The sequence below is a fragment of the Poecilia reticulata genome, chromosome 20 (assembly GCF_904066995.2).
Source record: "Poecilia reticulata chromosome 20, P_reticulata-male-v2, whole genome shotgun sequence".
NCBI lineage: Eukaryota > Metazoa > Chordata > Actinopteri > Cyprinodontiformes > Poeciliidae > Poecilia > Poecilia reticulata.
The window spans coordinates 4,820,043-4,835,711 of NC_088849.1; the positions used below are offsets into that span (position 1 = coordinate 4,820,043).

At 37.3% G+C, this 15,669-nt stretch overlaps 2 long non-coding RNA genes across 2 annotated transcripts in view; one reads left to right on the forward strand and one right to left on the reverse strand.

Annotated features, from left to right (window-relative positions):
- The first annotated feature begins 7,354 nt into the window (after window positions 1-7,354).
- On the forward strand, window positions 7,355-10,679 carry LOC145549304 (uncharacterized). Its single transcript, XR_014085202.1, has 2 exons — window positions 7,355-7,782; window positions 8,662-10,679. It is a non-coding gene; the product is annotated as an uncharacterized LOC145549304 (long non-coding RNA).
- A 4,276-nt stretch (window positions 10,680-14,955) lies between these two features.
- LOC145549446 (uncharacterized) overlaps window positions 14,956-15,669 on the reverse strand; it is a 51,509-nt gene continuing 50,795 nt past the window's right edge. The window contains exon 4 of the long non-coding RNA XR_014085432.1: window positions 14,956-15,469. This is a non-coding gene — a long non-coding RNA (uncharacterized LOC145549446). The remainder of the gene's footprint in view (window positions 15,470-15,669) is intronic.

Here is a 15,669-nt window from a genome sequence, read left to right on the forward strand (position 1 = left end):
GGTGTCATCATGACAATTAGGGGGTTAACTAGGTCATTCCAAAATCCTAATTTAGTTGTTTTTTTCTAACCATTCCAAGGTGAAATTGAAGAAGTGTTTCAGATTATCCTCACATCCTAGAGTAGAATTAATGGCTCTAATAATTATGGCAATTTGTCCAGGTTTTGACACAGACAACCAGCCGCTGACCCTCATACTTCCATCATCTGCTTTGACTTGTACGTTTAATTCTCTTTTCTTGAAACTGAATTAGATAGACTGATGGACACCTTCTAGTTTTATCTAATCAGTTTACATCATATATATATATATATATATATATATATATATATATATATATATATATATATATATATATATTTTTTTTTTTTTTTTTTTTTTTTTTGCCAAATCAGAGATGGTTGCTTCCTCAGATCTTTTTGCCTACTTCAATATGTCAAAATGATTCCGTCCGGAGGACTTCTTGAATCCACGAGTCGCGCAGCAATCAGGACTTGCTGTATCTTATGAAATGAAACATTTTCAAAACAAAGTTGCTTTTTGATTTAGCAAGAAGGGGATATTACTTTTTCCACATAAAACCAAGTTTGTTTGGATTGCTTTTTTGCCCTAAAGAATTACATCATTATCAGAGACTGCTTTATGTATTTACACAAATCATCTTTGTCAAATACGAAATTTGTTTGTTTTTCCAAGGCTGACAAGAAAGACAAAAATGGGAGAAATCATTGCAGGAACAAATACTTTCCGCAGCACTGCAGGTTGTGTGAAAAATATGTTCATCAAAACTTTATTCCAGAATAAATATAAAGCTAACTTTAACTCAAACATATCTTGTTTCTCTGAGTGTGGCAGGCATAAAATCTACTGGCCCATGACCAAATCTAATTGTAACCCTTGGTCTCAAACAGAATGCTAAAACAATTGCTGATTATTTAAATGTATATTCATCCACCAGTATTCTTCTTTCCAAGTGGATCATTGAGTGAAGCCTGCGGGCCACTAATCCTAATCTTTTTAGAGGATTATAGGAGCTGGCATATTGACAGGAAGCTGCACAGACACACATCAAAATACTCTAAAAGTAGCACTGAACTCTCTCTCTCTCTCTCATACACACACACACACACACGCGCGCATGCTCATGCACACACGCACACATATACAGACTTTCAAAATTGTACGCTTAAATTGCTTCACTTTGGTCCAGAGGTGAAAAGTCAGTCTTAACTCTGATGCAAATCCCCTGAACTCATTATGCAAAGAGGCAGGAGAATCACCAGATTTATGGAAGTAGGGAGCACAAGTGCTGCATGGAATATTGGAAGACTTTGATCCTGAGACTAAATAATTGTGTTCACACTTTGAATTGATGGAGTTTAATGCAACCGACCATCTAGTGCACTATGGGCAACCTCTTTAGAAGTCTTACATTTAATCTTTGGTGGTACATTTCTGTCTTTAGTTCTGTCCTGACACCACCATACAAAATATCCAGGGTATGTAGGAAATGCAAAACATTGTCTCAAAGGGACAATGTTTTCATATGGGTTGTTTCATATATGAAAACTGCCTTTGGTATATGTTAACTGAGATCCGTCTATACGGAATGTGAACACTGAGTCTGAACTAAGGTTATGTCTCACATATAAAAAATCTATAAACTTCTGACAAAATGCCAAGCATTTATCATTTATCAGAAAGCTTGTTCCACCTTAAATGATTCCTTTAAATCAAGGCTACCCCGAACCCATCTGTTCGGGGTAGCTTTTGCAACATTATAAATGAAACAATCAAGATTTTGGTGTGTAACGACCTGATAACTTTGTATTTTTTGTGTGAATGGTAAAGCACTTGTTGCTGAAATGTGCTGTACAAATAAATGCGATTGAATGACTGATCAATATTAAATACATAATACTTTGCTGAAAGTATTAAAACCATTTCACAAAAACTTATTTAGTAATGTGTTTCATAATTGTGTTCTAAAAACAATAAAAGTTCTGAAATTAATCCCATGAGAATCTGAAAAGTATTCCTCCAATGCCTTCCATCATATAAATGGTCCTGGCTTGGCTTGTTTTTTGGGTTTTTTTTCCACCACTATCTTTATGGTGGATGTTGTCATCTATAAAAAGTAAGGATGCATGCCTGTTGGCTTAAAGATGTCTAAATATTATCATGTCCTGCTAGTCTCTTTTTGCTGCCAAAGGATCCATCTGATCTTTCTACTCTGGAAAACGTTAGCAACTGAACGACAGAATCCAAAGTGGAGAGCTCTCCTGTCTTTTCTCGTAGCATTTACAGTCAAACTTACAGGCCTTCTCCATTTCCCTGCCTTATTCAAATATTGTGGTGGCAATAAGCAGTCATGTCTTCCTTTCGAATGGGCAGCTTATTGGCTGAAACCAATAACAACAACGTGTGATTGGAAAAACAAATCCGGTATGTTAATCAGCTGTCGGTTTCCTCACCCTGAAACTTGAATACATGATGGCTCAGAATTACTCTGTAAACAGACTGAATTAAGACACAAAGTTTACCATTCCATAACCTTCAAAATGGCTATTTAAAGCAGGGATGGCTGTTTCACAACTTCAACTAGTAGTTTACAAAAATATACTAGTTGTGTGTCCCTCTTCTTCCCTGCAAGATATTTCTAGCATATTTGATAACATTTTATCAAAAGCCAGAAATATCATCAAGGATTTCACCCGTCCTGGCTGTTTCCTGTTTGAATTGTTACCTTCTGGCATCAAACCTAGGACTTCCAGATTCTCTAAGTGTTTTTTCCATATGCCATATCTGCAGTAAATAACCACTATCCTGTTTACCTGGTCATTTTATCTTGAGTGAAAGTATTTTATCTGGTGTGACTTTTTTTTTTCTTTTATTGCCATTCAATGAGTACAATGAGATTGCTTTCCTAATCTCATTGTACTATTTCAGCGCCAACATGATAAGGCTTTCTGTTCTAGTCAACAGTCAACTATTTCTCAGAAAATTATGTTTTTGTTTCTGCTCTACCCCTTGCTCCTGGTTTTACCATGGCACATCACTAATGCATTAGCACCACAGATGAGGTGGAGAGGAAGGTCAAATTGTGACAATATATTTTCTTCATATTTACCCTTAAATTAATAATAACACTTTGAATTTATGGAATGTCAAGAGAAAATGCTTTCAAAGCTCAGATATGCCCAACTCCAACTTTTCTCTTCAGATCTCAGCTTTCCATATAGACCTCCATTTTTGGTCAGTCTTTGTAAAGACAGGTTGACTTTCTTTTTCCTGGTGATTTGTTCAGCAAGATTTTGTATTTCTAACTTTCTGAAACTTTATCCCACTAAGAAGAAAACTTTGCATCCACAATATTGGATGTAAAGAAAGATCACTTTCTTCTTAGGCTTCACCTTGATGTCTGACTGAGACTTGAAAACCTTCAACAAAACACTGACTCTGTCCTCCAACACATTCTGTATATGCTGCACTGTCTTTATATCACATCTCAAAGAGCCTTTCTTCAATGTTTCTTCTTCATCAATGGAAATGCAATTTGCTTAAATGTTTCTATTTTTTTCTCTCTTTTTTCTCCCTTAGTGTTACCTTACCCTAACTCAGTGTTTCTCAACCTTTTTTGGGCCAGCGCCCCCCTAGCCTTTAAAGTCTAAACTGGCATTGTTGTGCATTTAAGGTGTAAAGTTTACCTTAGACTAGCAGTTCTCAACGTGGGCGGTACTGCCCCCCCAGGGGGCGTTCAGTGGACGGCAGGCGGCGCTGGCGGAAATTTTTACAAAAGGGGGGCGCTGGGATTCCTTTGGGGGCTGTTTGGTCAAAGGTAAACTTGACACCTTTAATTGCACAACAAAGCCAGTTTAGACTTTGAGCAACTTGCTAAAACTGTATTGTGTAACATTAAATCATGCTTGGCTGCAACTGTATCGATGGCAGCTCTTCTTCTATTTAGTGTAGTTTTTGGCGCAGCTTTGTGGTCCTGCTACTAGTAGCTCCAACGCATTAGTTCAGCGTTACACCGGCTGATGACGTTGCTGTGATTCACTTTGTCTGGTATTTTTGTACATATGTTTTGCCAGTTCTGTGATCATGTTAAGCAGCAACTTATATTAAAAAGGGTTTTATTTCCGTTTGAAAGCTCCCCGCTGCCATGGAAGGACAACAGAAAATCGCTCTTATAAACACGTAAATACTAAAATCACAATACCCTGACCTTGTATCCCTCTGAAAAATGAACCCATTTAAATAAAGAAATCCCTCCGTGTGTGATACCTCAATAGAGGGCGTTCATTTTATAGCGTTAACACCGGTGCTGTAAGTGGTCCGGTTGTCATGATCCGTGTTTCTGTGTGATCCTGTTCCCTGTGAATCCTGTCTCTGTGTCTTCCCCGTTGATTGTCTCCCAGGTGTGTCTCGTTCCCTTGATTACCCCGTGTGTATTTAGTCTCACCTGTTGTCTGTGTTCTTCGTTGGATCCTCGTCATATGTCAATTGTCTAAGTTCATCGTCACGCGCCAGTAGAACTGCTAAGTCCTGGTTCGTGTTCGCTCATTTAGTTCTGCAAGTCAGTTGCTACCGGTATTTAGCCATGTTCTTGTTTTCTGCCGTGCTGCCTGTCCCGGACCATTACCGAGCATATTATCAATAAATTCACCATTTTCTATATCCTGGGTCTCGCGTCTCTCCTCACCACCAACCACCCCACCTCACGACACCGGTAGGGTGTGATAGAACAACGGTACCACAGCACTTTTAAATTTCAATAATCAGAATACCGAAATAGTTTCCGTTGTTTTAAAAGGTTTATGTCAGTCTGCCTTTTTCCCATCGATACGATTCCCGACCGCCCTGCACCTTAGGGGGTAAAAAAAAAAAACGACGCACACATTGCACAAAACTCCGAAAAAAGGACAACGAAAAGGAGCAACAAATCTGTGAATTATGGCATAAAAACAGAGAATCAGACGCTGAACAGTGAAAAATCAACACATGATGTGAAACACATGACGATTAGGCGGCGCAGCAGGTGAGGAGTGAAGATTACTGATGGTGAGCGTCAATAAACAATAAAATAAATCTAGCAACAGGAAAGAAACTAAAGTGGACAGAGCAATAAACCAAGAGAGCACAATACTATTCCAAGGAAACTAAATGGAAATGAATGAAGAACTAAATGCGAGAATAAACTAAAAAACTGAAGTAATACAGAGGAATAAACTTGTATGGCAAGACCTTTAGAGCAATAATTAATACAGAGACTGTATGGCAAGAATAAACAGACACTATTTCCAGATAAAAGGTAAAATAATATTGTTGAAGTGCCATGGGTTTGTTGAGACCATATCCAGGGGTGAAAGCAAGGGGGTACGGTAGGGTACTGCATACCCCTAAAAGATTTAGCGGCGGTACGCAGTACCTGCAAGAGAGGGGAGCGGCTGTCTGCTGTAAAGAATCAATGGGTCCACTGTGCAGCTGTGAGTGCGCCCACTAATCAGCCGTGACTGATTAGTTTTTCAAGAACAATCTAAAACACGACTTAATCATTTAATAAATAGCTTTTTTCCCCATTTCATATTGTTTCTGAACTCTTCGTGCTTTGCTAGAGCAGGGGTGCAATATGTCGATTGAGGAAGGTTTTGAGTCGATCTCGGCATTAGGTGACAAACTGAACGCCGCCAGGACGCTGAGACCAGCACGTCCTCCTCTGACTCCTTATCAAAACGTTCGTAACTTTATTAAAGAACAAAAAAAATCAACAAAACGTGTTCAAATTAATGACCAAACAACAATAATATTCTCAGTGATTATTGTTTCAACAAGGTGTTGCGCAATTCTGTGCATTTCAGTTTCATTACCAAAATAAAGAGCAGAGCAGGAGTTTAAAATTAACTAATCAACCACCGCTGTGTTCAGGGAGCGCTTATTAATAATCGCAAAATAAATATCAAGCCTGAAAACCTAATATCGTAATGGACTGAATGTTATGTTTTTAATGTAATCTCTGGTCGGCTTGTGGAGCGCAGGAGGTTGCCATAGCAACCGCTGTGCTTAAATGACAGAGAGAGACGGAGACTAAAAAGGTAGGAGTGGTTTTGAGTTGATCACCTGTTCAGGTTGCTTTACCTTTGTTTACCTTTGATGTGGCGCATTACAGCCGCTGTAGTTTCTGAACTTTCAATAAACGACAAACTTGGACTAATTACCTCGTTCTTTGTGACTATACGTCATTCACAACAAACATCAAACACGGTAAACATTAAGTATCTAACAAACAAATGGCTTCTACCGCGATAATGACGTGAAATTAAATTAATTGTGTAATATAAAAAAATAGTTTGGTGTTGTCGGGCTCAGACTCTGAGAGGCTTTTCCTAACCTTTCCTGATAAAGTTATCAAACAATTTGTTTTTGGCTCTTATTTAGTGGAAACATTGATGTTGATGAGACTTTCTCCAAAATGATAACCTTTTTCAACCTTCATAGTTCCACTGTTGAAAATGAGACGTTTTTTTGAGGGGGGGTTTTGTCATAGTACCCCCAAGAATTTAAAACCACTTTCACCCCTGACCATATCTAATACTGAGAATAAATATATCTTACAGACCATAACAGTAAAGAACTTATCACTTATTTATGTTTTTAATTAGATTTGATATATTCTTCAATATTATTTTTCATGTCAGTGTTAAGGTCATGAGGCTGATGACTCCATGACAGTTTCAATTTGACTCCTTAGGATCTGATTAAGAACCAGATTTGTTCTTTGTAATTTCTGTCCAGTAAAACTATTAATCTATAAATCAACAGACAGATCTATATGAATATGTAATCCATGTTTCTGTCTCATATTTGTATGGCATTAAAAGGATCTGGAACTTTTGTTTTTCCACTGACAGCTCTGGTTTGCACAATAAATGCCATGTGGGTGAAATTTTATGGATGATAGATAATCTGATGTCCCATTCTCCTGAAGGAAGCACAGAGCTGCACCACCAGAAACTCACAGAAATACTGAAGAGAAGAAGAGCTATGATTAATGTAGTTACAGTTCTATCCATGTTTTAATGTTGCAGAGCCCAGTCTTTTTGAAAATAGTTCAAAGTTTAAACTGGCATTGTTGTACATCTTTTATCTGCTCATTTTGTGTAATATTTAACAACTAGAAAATGGCACAGAACAAGAATATTTTTTTCCACTCTGGCTGCTGTTAGGCCTACCAATTTTAACTTGAATGTTCATTGCATTTTAGCGGTTCTCAACGTACCGCCCACGTTGAGAACCGCTACCCTAACGGGGTATATGCCACGAGAGGTGGTGACGTATTTCCGTTTGAATTTATGCCACATATATTGGTTCCGGGTCCTGCTTGCTCCTATGGTTTTTACCCAAAGCTGCAAGATCTGTACCATGAAAAAGACAAAACTTAAAATATCTGTGAGCTACTGGTACAACAACTGAGTTTTGTGGTGTGTCGTTGTGTCCAGTAATTAGCCAGTACCATCCAGTGCTTCGTTTTTTTTCATTTTCCTGCTGATATCAAGGCGACAAGCCAAGACTTAGCCACTACAGCTAACACCCGGTTTGTAGCTGCCTGCTATTTCAAAGCTTGAGGATATTGAAGATCCAGCGTCAGAAATGGGAAGACGGAGGTTAAAAGGGAGCTGTATGAGCTTCGTTCACTGGAATAATTTGTTGGAGGAAAATAATGCGGGAGGAAATCCACTGCTACGGAACAGGCTGAGAACAGAGGCAGCGATTCGGCACAAGGTGAGTCAATACCTGTGTTGATGTTTGCGTTTGAGTTATATTATTTTTAGGCAACTCCTTAGCTTTTTTTTATGTGACAATCATATAAAATACATTTAACATGCAGTCGGGGCGACGAGCCCCTCTGATACCGAGGGTAATTTAAGAACAACCGAGAGCAGCAACGCTTCAGCCCGAACTAGTCAGTCAGATTAAAGTCCAAAACCTTCGCTTTACAGCCGTTTAAGTGGCACCGACCCACATAAAAAAACCACAGAACAAATGGTACAAATCACGTATTTCCCGAACCCCCAAAAATATGACATCTACCTTTGCTGTTTCATAATTATAATCCACGTTAAAGTGAATTTTTCTACTTGGCTGCTTTAATTTGTTATTGCGTTACACATCGTAATTTCTCTTTTTTCCCCTCTGAGATTCTGCTTAGAAAATGAGGTTATGAAGTTACATCCTCCTGCTGCATTTTGTTTTTAAAATGGTAAATTTAGGTTTACTTCGACTTTTATAAACTAATGCCTCTTATATGCATCATTTTTGTATTACTGTTGGTGCAGGTATTAGGCGAACACTCTGCTTTGCCTGCTTGTAGTTTAAATTAATTTCAGCTGCACACTTTCAAAAGAGTATTCAAATTTTAACATGCATTTTCTAAGTAGTATTTTAGTTCACTCTTACTCAGTGACTTCAGTGTTGTTAAAACTCTGAAACATTTTTTGCAGTTTCTTTGTGATACCTGAACTATTTAACTTAAACATTTAATTTCCTGAGATATTGTCAATTTATTTTCAAGCGAAACTCTCAAAAAGAGTTGAGGATTTATTAGTTTTGATTACATTGTGCAGCCAAATATGGACGCTTATTAGTTTGTTTTCTTTTCAGTTTTTCAGGTTTGCATCGTAACACCTCGTGATGTGTTTCTGAGCCATGATTGAGTCTCTGTGCTGATTACCTTTCCACTGGATCCAAGCACCTGGACCAGCTGACGGCGTCCATCAGTCCACGGTCTGCGGGATCATCACAATGTGGACTAACTTTTTATTTTCAGTACTTGGTTAAACTATGATCTTGAAACCGGAGCACCAGATATGCAAAAATCTACCTGCAGACTTTGTTGGTTACCCTGACACTGCAGTCATCCTGGACGGGGCTGAGCCGGGCTTCCTCTCCTCCAGAGTGACGAGTTTTCATCACCAGTAAAGGCAAAACAAGTCTGATGTCTGATTAGCTGCTAGGAAGTATATTATATATTCACTGTTCATTTTGCTATCCTGTTTGCACCTACAATAAAATTGAATCTCATTTGTAATTCTCTACATTTCACAAACCTTTTTTTCCCTTTTCTCTGTGTTTACATTATATCAAGTATTTGCATGTAGATCAGGAATTCAAGTGAGATGTTAAAATGCAACACATTTAGGTTATACCAGCAAAGAAATGTGAATATTAAGTAATATGTAGTTAGTGTTGAGAAAAATTATTATTTTGAGTGTTTAACACAGTTTAAACATTTTAGAACGAATTTCTTAAGTTTGAACAGGTTTGTGTGAGTGATTTAAAACCCGAAGAAATATTGCTGGGTTAAGTGTTTAAAGTACAAAGGAGAATAGAGGATCTGCAAGAGAATTTCGGCTCAGACCCCTGGAGTCTTATCATTAAAGACAGGAGGTCATAAATTAACATATGCAGGGAGGTGGAGGACAGTATCACTTGAATTACTCTGAGAAAGGGAACTTTGGTCGGTTCACGTAACCAGGATGAGAAGTCTTCCAAACTAACATCTGACATGGTGCAAAAACTGAATATAACATAAAATGTTTTAAATCACTAACATTTAATTTGTAAGACATTTTTCTTAGTTATTAATAACATGTTTTGACTAAAAATTCTATTAGCTTGTTTTAGAATTAATTTAGTTAATGATGAATGTATTTGAAATTGTATTATTTCTGACTATATTAGAATAACATAAAAGGTTTTGTTTAGTATTAGAAAATACTTAGGTTTATGGTGAATGTCTTAATTCTTATTTGTTTCTAATTCCTAATTAGAAACATGAATTGTACTTCATTATTTTCTGTTTATTATCTATTGCTTTTGGTTTGATATCAGGACTAAACTTTGGAGATGCTGAGTGCAGAAGAACAAATTGGGTTTTTGGAGAACTTTTCATTGAATTAAAAGTACAGTATTAAAGGTTTGTTCCTGGCAGAGCAGAAGAGAAACCAGAATTTCACAGCTACCTGTGAGGTTCCTGCATTTGTTTCTCTTGGCCCAGATGGCTGTAGAGCCGGATAGCGTTAAGAAAATAAATTTAAAATAAGTTTGTTTTAGAATTTATCATGACTTGATTGAAATACCATAATTATAGTTTTAAAATTTATAACATAGTCTGACCTATTGATCTATATTTTACTGTAGTTAAAGCAGATGGTTTGCCAAGATCTCTGATCTGCTCTTTGTCTGTCTGGAAATAATCAGTAGGAAGTTCTAGCTTTTCACACTGATCTGTGAAAGCCATAAACCACCATGAATTCGGAGAGTCTGCTTCTACCTTATTTAACAAAAGGTGTTTGATCTTGCGACCAAACTGCGGGACTTTTTCTAAATTTAAAAGGGCCAGAGATGTCTTCCAATTCGTCAAGTAGAGATACGCCTTATTTGAATACATTAAAGAGGTAAACACACCTACAGGTATAAAAGTTTGTGCACAAGGGAAACAATTTGGAAAAAAGCTGATTTATTTTACTTCTGCACCAGCTCTTTCTCCAAGGACGTCCTTGATATTTCTTTGTCTTCTTGTCTCAGGTAACAATGTTTGTATCTGTGTTTCTTCAGTTTCCTGTACTATCTTATATTTTCTTCTGATTGGATTAAATTCTGTAATTCTGTGACGTCAACACGCATTGTTGTGTTTTTGTCCCCGCACGTGGCCACGCGAGAGAACCCGGGATCAAAAGGAAGTATCAGAGCCAGAGTTTTGCTAAATTTACCAGTGATATAAAAATTCTTCCTTAACATTAGTCATATAATTTAATATGCTGAATAAGGCTGGATAATACAAGATTTTTTTTTCATACCAGATTTGATTTTAATCGATTCCTCCCGCCCTCAATTTCTATAATAAAATCACAGAAAATACTTTCAAAAAGTGCCTTTATTTCAATCGTCTGTTCTGTGATTTGTATAAGGGAGCATTACGGTCAGGATACAAGAATTTTTTAATTGCAAGAATGTAGTTATCGTTTCAGCAGAATAAAGATGAAATTTTATAACAATGTCTTAAAATTACAAGAAGTCGTTTTAATGAGAAATAGATTCAGATTGATCTGATGTAACCAGCTCAGTCCATCTGGTTCTGACATTTGTCAGTAATCAAGAGGAAGTACATTTCCACCTCACCTGACCAGGTAAACATTAAGGTAAAAATAAAAAAATACTGTATAAACAAATACTGAATACAAAGCAGAAATAAGAGCAACTGATTGAAATACTTTATATAAAGAAAAACAAAAACGTTAATAGCAGGAGAAAAGTTGTTGGCAACATTAGCTCAGCCAATCTCTCCCTCCAGGAAGCCACCAAACAGAACTCCTGTCCACCTCCAGCTATAATAAAGATAAAAAAAAAGAAAGAAAACGGAAAGTTAAAATAATAATGCCAAATTAGTAATTCAGATCTAATGGAATCTATTGACATTTTACAAATTTCACAAATCAATTAGAAGGTTTCACAAATGTTTTATTTATTCTGCTGTTAGTACAGAATAATCTAGTTGGGTTTGAAATGTCTAGGTGTTGTTTTTAAAGTACAAAACATTAAAAAAGCTCAAGATAGTGAAAAATTAAGTGTAATCGCCCTTTAGCTATTTTCCGAATTAGTTGCTACATTCGGAAGCTAACTTCAGCTTCGACTGATAGCTTGGGCACAGTATAGACAGATCTATATATGTTTATATAGATATATATCTTTATCTATCTGTACAGCATAGATATGTAGATTGCACAATGCACAGATAATCAAAACACTTAACGTTTACATAGCACCTTTGTAAGCTTGTCCCTGTTAGCTACGTCAGACATATGAGGCATTATGATGAATACAAACGATTTATTAACTTACCTTCGAAGTTATTGTGAAGTTTTGACACATCCAGCTTAAATCCTTTGTTGTTAATGGAGCGTTTCAGGACGTCTGAATAATTATATAGGCATCATTAATAGTCCTGCAGGACTGAGGAGCCACTGTTAACATACTGTTTGTTGCCTGTGAACCGGAAGCATTCTATGTGGCATAAAAATGCGGAAGTGCTAAAACGGAAGTCCGTGGCATATACCCCACTGCTTGAGGCAAACAGTAGAGGTCCTGGTGTACTTTAGCCAAAGGTTCCTTTCTACTAAAATAGCTGTCTTTCCAAAGAGGCAACTGTTGAACTGCTGAGTTTTTCCTTTGTAAAAAAGGAAGATTTTCAACTGATTAAATCCAGTAATCTTTATTTGCATGCTTGTAGAAAAAAAGTGCAACTTGGATCATGTTTTTCTTCCATTTTCAGTTCAGTGAGGATTTATTTTCAGACTCTAGAAGTGGCTTAATCAGAGCAACTCAGTATATCTGCCTATTTAACATTTTAGTTTATATCTGTGTGGTGCACCTAAAAATGGCACCACAGTATTTTGTTTGTTTTTTTAAAATCATTTGCAGTTCGGCATGTTCATCTGTCTTTTTTTATAGTGCTTTCCTGAGGTGGGGACAGGAGCGGTAATGGCGACGCGGAACCTTTGTTTGGGGGGCGTTGCTTCCAGGTTGGTTTTGGGATGGACTTCCGGTTTGTCTCAAATGCAATCTAGATGTTAACAACACCGGTGATCATCATTGCTGACTCCTTGTTTATTTCCTCTTCAGGTCAGTATGCGGTTGGGGAAAAGCACCAAGGCTATCGTGTGGGATATTTAACATCTCGATTAACCAGAATAGGTCGTGTTGTTAGGTTTTGTGCATCGTTTGGCTGATTTTCGCTCTGAGGGCCATTGGATCTTAACGTCTCCATGGAGGGCCGTTGAGTCCCAACATCTCCATGTTGAATAAGTTTTATTTAGTTTTGTTCTTTATAGTGTTGGTCGTTAAAGCAAATTGAGTGTCCTTTTCCCAAAATAGGGGTTGTATTGTATGGAGGACCAAAACTGACATAATAATAAATAAAAGAATAAATATATATCGGACCTAAATAAATAAAAGAATAAATACATAAATAAAAGAATAAATATATATTTCCATTTGCTGTATTTATTTCTGTATTTATTTATGTATTGTTTTCTGTATTTATTTCTTTATTTCTTTCTTTATTTATTTATGTATTGTTTTCTGTATTTATTTCTGTATTGTTTTATGTATTTATTTCTCTATTTATTTCTGTATTATTTCCTCGCTTCGTCGGTATGCTAATGAGGTGGGCTGGCTTATACGCCCAGCTCTCTATTGGTCAATAAACAGAAAAGAGAACGATCCGTGTGCAGATCGATTGTGAATGCCTACGCTGTGGTCCTCTTCGGAGAGAGCCTTATAGACCCTTTTCAAAAGACGTCAAACATCTGTTTAACATCCTAACATCCACTATCCATACATAATCTAAACTGGACAAATTCCTCGCTGACTGATACCAGTTTGACCACGAAGGTCCGTGTTTTGGTTTTTTTTCTAGGTGTTAGTAGATATGCTAGGCTAGCAATAGTAATTTGTTAGCTGGCTAACATTACGTAGCCTTTCTGTTTTGGAAATAAAACGTATTTAGGCGCTAATCTTAATCGCATTTTTATAGTATAGACTGGGGTTGCCACCCCTCATGTAAAATGCATGATCGTATTAAACCCTCCTCATTTACGCAAGTTTCACCACCCGCTCAGTAGCGTCATTACCTGCAGTCACATGTCCAAAACTTGACAGTTATGCCAAACACCCTCTACTCCACCACGTCCTGAGAAGTTAAACTCTTACTACGATAAAGACATGAGGAGGAAGACGCTGTTTTAGATAGATAGATATTGTTGAGACGCTTTACCAAGGTTGAGAAAGAGTCGCATGCTGTTAGACAAAGGGCCATAAAGAGTTACATGTTTGATTCTGTTAGACACCAAGGTCCATTCCTCACGAAAAAGAAACGTTTTCCCAGGCCACAGAAACATGGTGTGATTTCAGGGAGTGTCTTCAGTCCATATAATCAGCTACCCTCCTTCTCCTCCTCAGACGCTGCACAGACTTTTTTAGAAACTCTTCTCGGATGCAATGGTAAAAGCGTCTCCTTTCAGCGCAGAAAGTGAATAAAATAAGTAAAGTCTGAATGCTTTTCTTGGCTGATTTTATGCTCCGTGTGTCAATACAAATTATGATTCATCGATCGGGATTTCCATTCCCAATAGATAGTTAGATAGATATTAACATTTCATTGGAGAAATGTGATTATCTCTCTCTCGTAGACTTGGCAATAGAAAATTGATAACATAGGAATAATAACTTTATATCCCTTTTAACAGGTTACACTTGATTCTACTGTGGTGCCTGTGGAAACGAAGTGCATGAAGTTTGTGCTCAGGTGGGAAAACCCTGTGGTTCACATGGTGGGACTTCTGCTTCAAACTGCTCACTACAGTATAGCATTGCCTCTGTCATCCACCAGTTCACTGCAGACTGGCACCCGCCAAGGACCCTACATGGATGTCTTCTTAAGTTGAGATTATCTAACACTTAAATGCTGTATTATTAAAGTTGATAAATAAAGTGAATCTCTAAATGTTACAGAACTGACAGAGCGGTGTATATTTTTCTTAACTGTGGCTAAAGCTGCTGCTAGCTGGTTTACTCTCCGATCGGAGTCAGTTTGTTTTACAGAGTTAGAGAATGGTGAATTGAAAATGGGTAATAACAGCTATCTAACACTTAAATGCTGTTATTAACCTTACCTTTTATTATGTCCTTAAGATAATGAGTATTCGTGAATTTTTCAGTCAGGTTTCCTGAGGACTGTTGAACTGAGGCCGAAAGCGCCACGTAGGCAGGCATTCACAATCGATCTGCACACGGATCGTTCTCTTTCCTGTTTATTGACCAATAGAGAGCTGGACTTTACTGTTTCACAAATAAATGGGGCAAGAGGGATGAAATAACATTTGCTTTTATGAAAGATACCAGAACAGTTTTTATTTGAATAACTTCCATTCACAACCGATTCATCCTGTGGAGGCGTAAGCAATTTGCAGAACTTCAGTCTTAGTGGGAGCTTTGAACAGGCTCTAAGAGAAGCCTGACCCAGGTCTTTTAAGACTTATTTTTATGAGACATTAAGTTCAAAGACTGAAATGCTTAAAGAGAGGCTTCTCCACAGTTTAACCATGCTACCAAGACAAAGTTTGCCAAAGTAAGACATCTTTCTTGTGTCAAAATCTTCATGTATAATAAGTAAAAAGATCAATTTGTTATAGATTTTTCAACCTCAACATGGATTCTAGCATTTCTTTGCATGGCTCTGACTCGTCCTTCATGGCACAAAGGAGTAATGATGCATGTAAAGAAAAGAGTGTTTGTTATGCAGCTTTGGAAAAGACAACAAAAAGTCAATTAACTGCCAGAAGCAAACACTTCTCTGTGTTTCTCCAAGGTGTTGTCCTGGAAGCCAGGTTTGGACAGATACTCAGCAATTCTGCAAACATACAAAACAAACAGACAAAAATGTGTTTTGATGGGGGACTTTGATGGAACTATGAATTCTATTCTGACAGGATGTCTGATCATCACATGTTGACAATGTAAGAAGTTTGGTTGATGTATAGCGTAGAACTTAAAATGACTAAATCAATCAATCAATCAATTTATTGGTGAGGAGTGAGGTTACCACTCTGT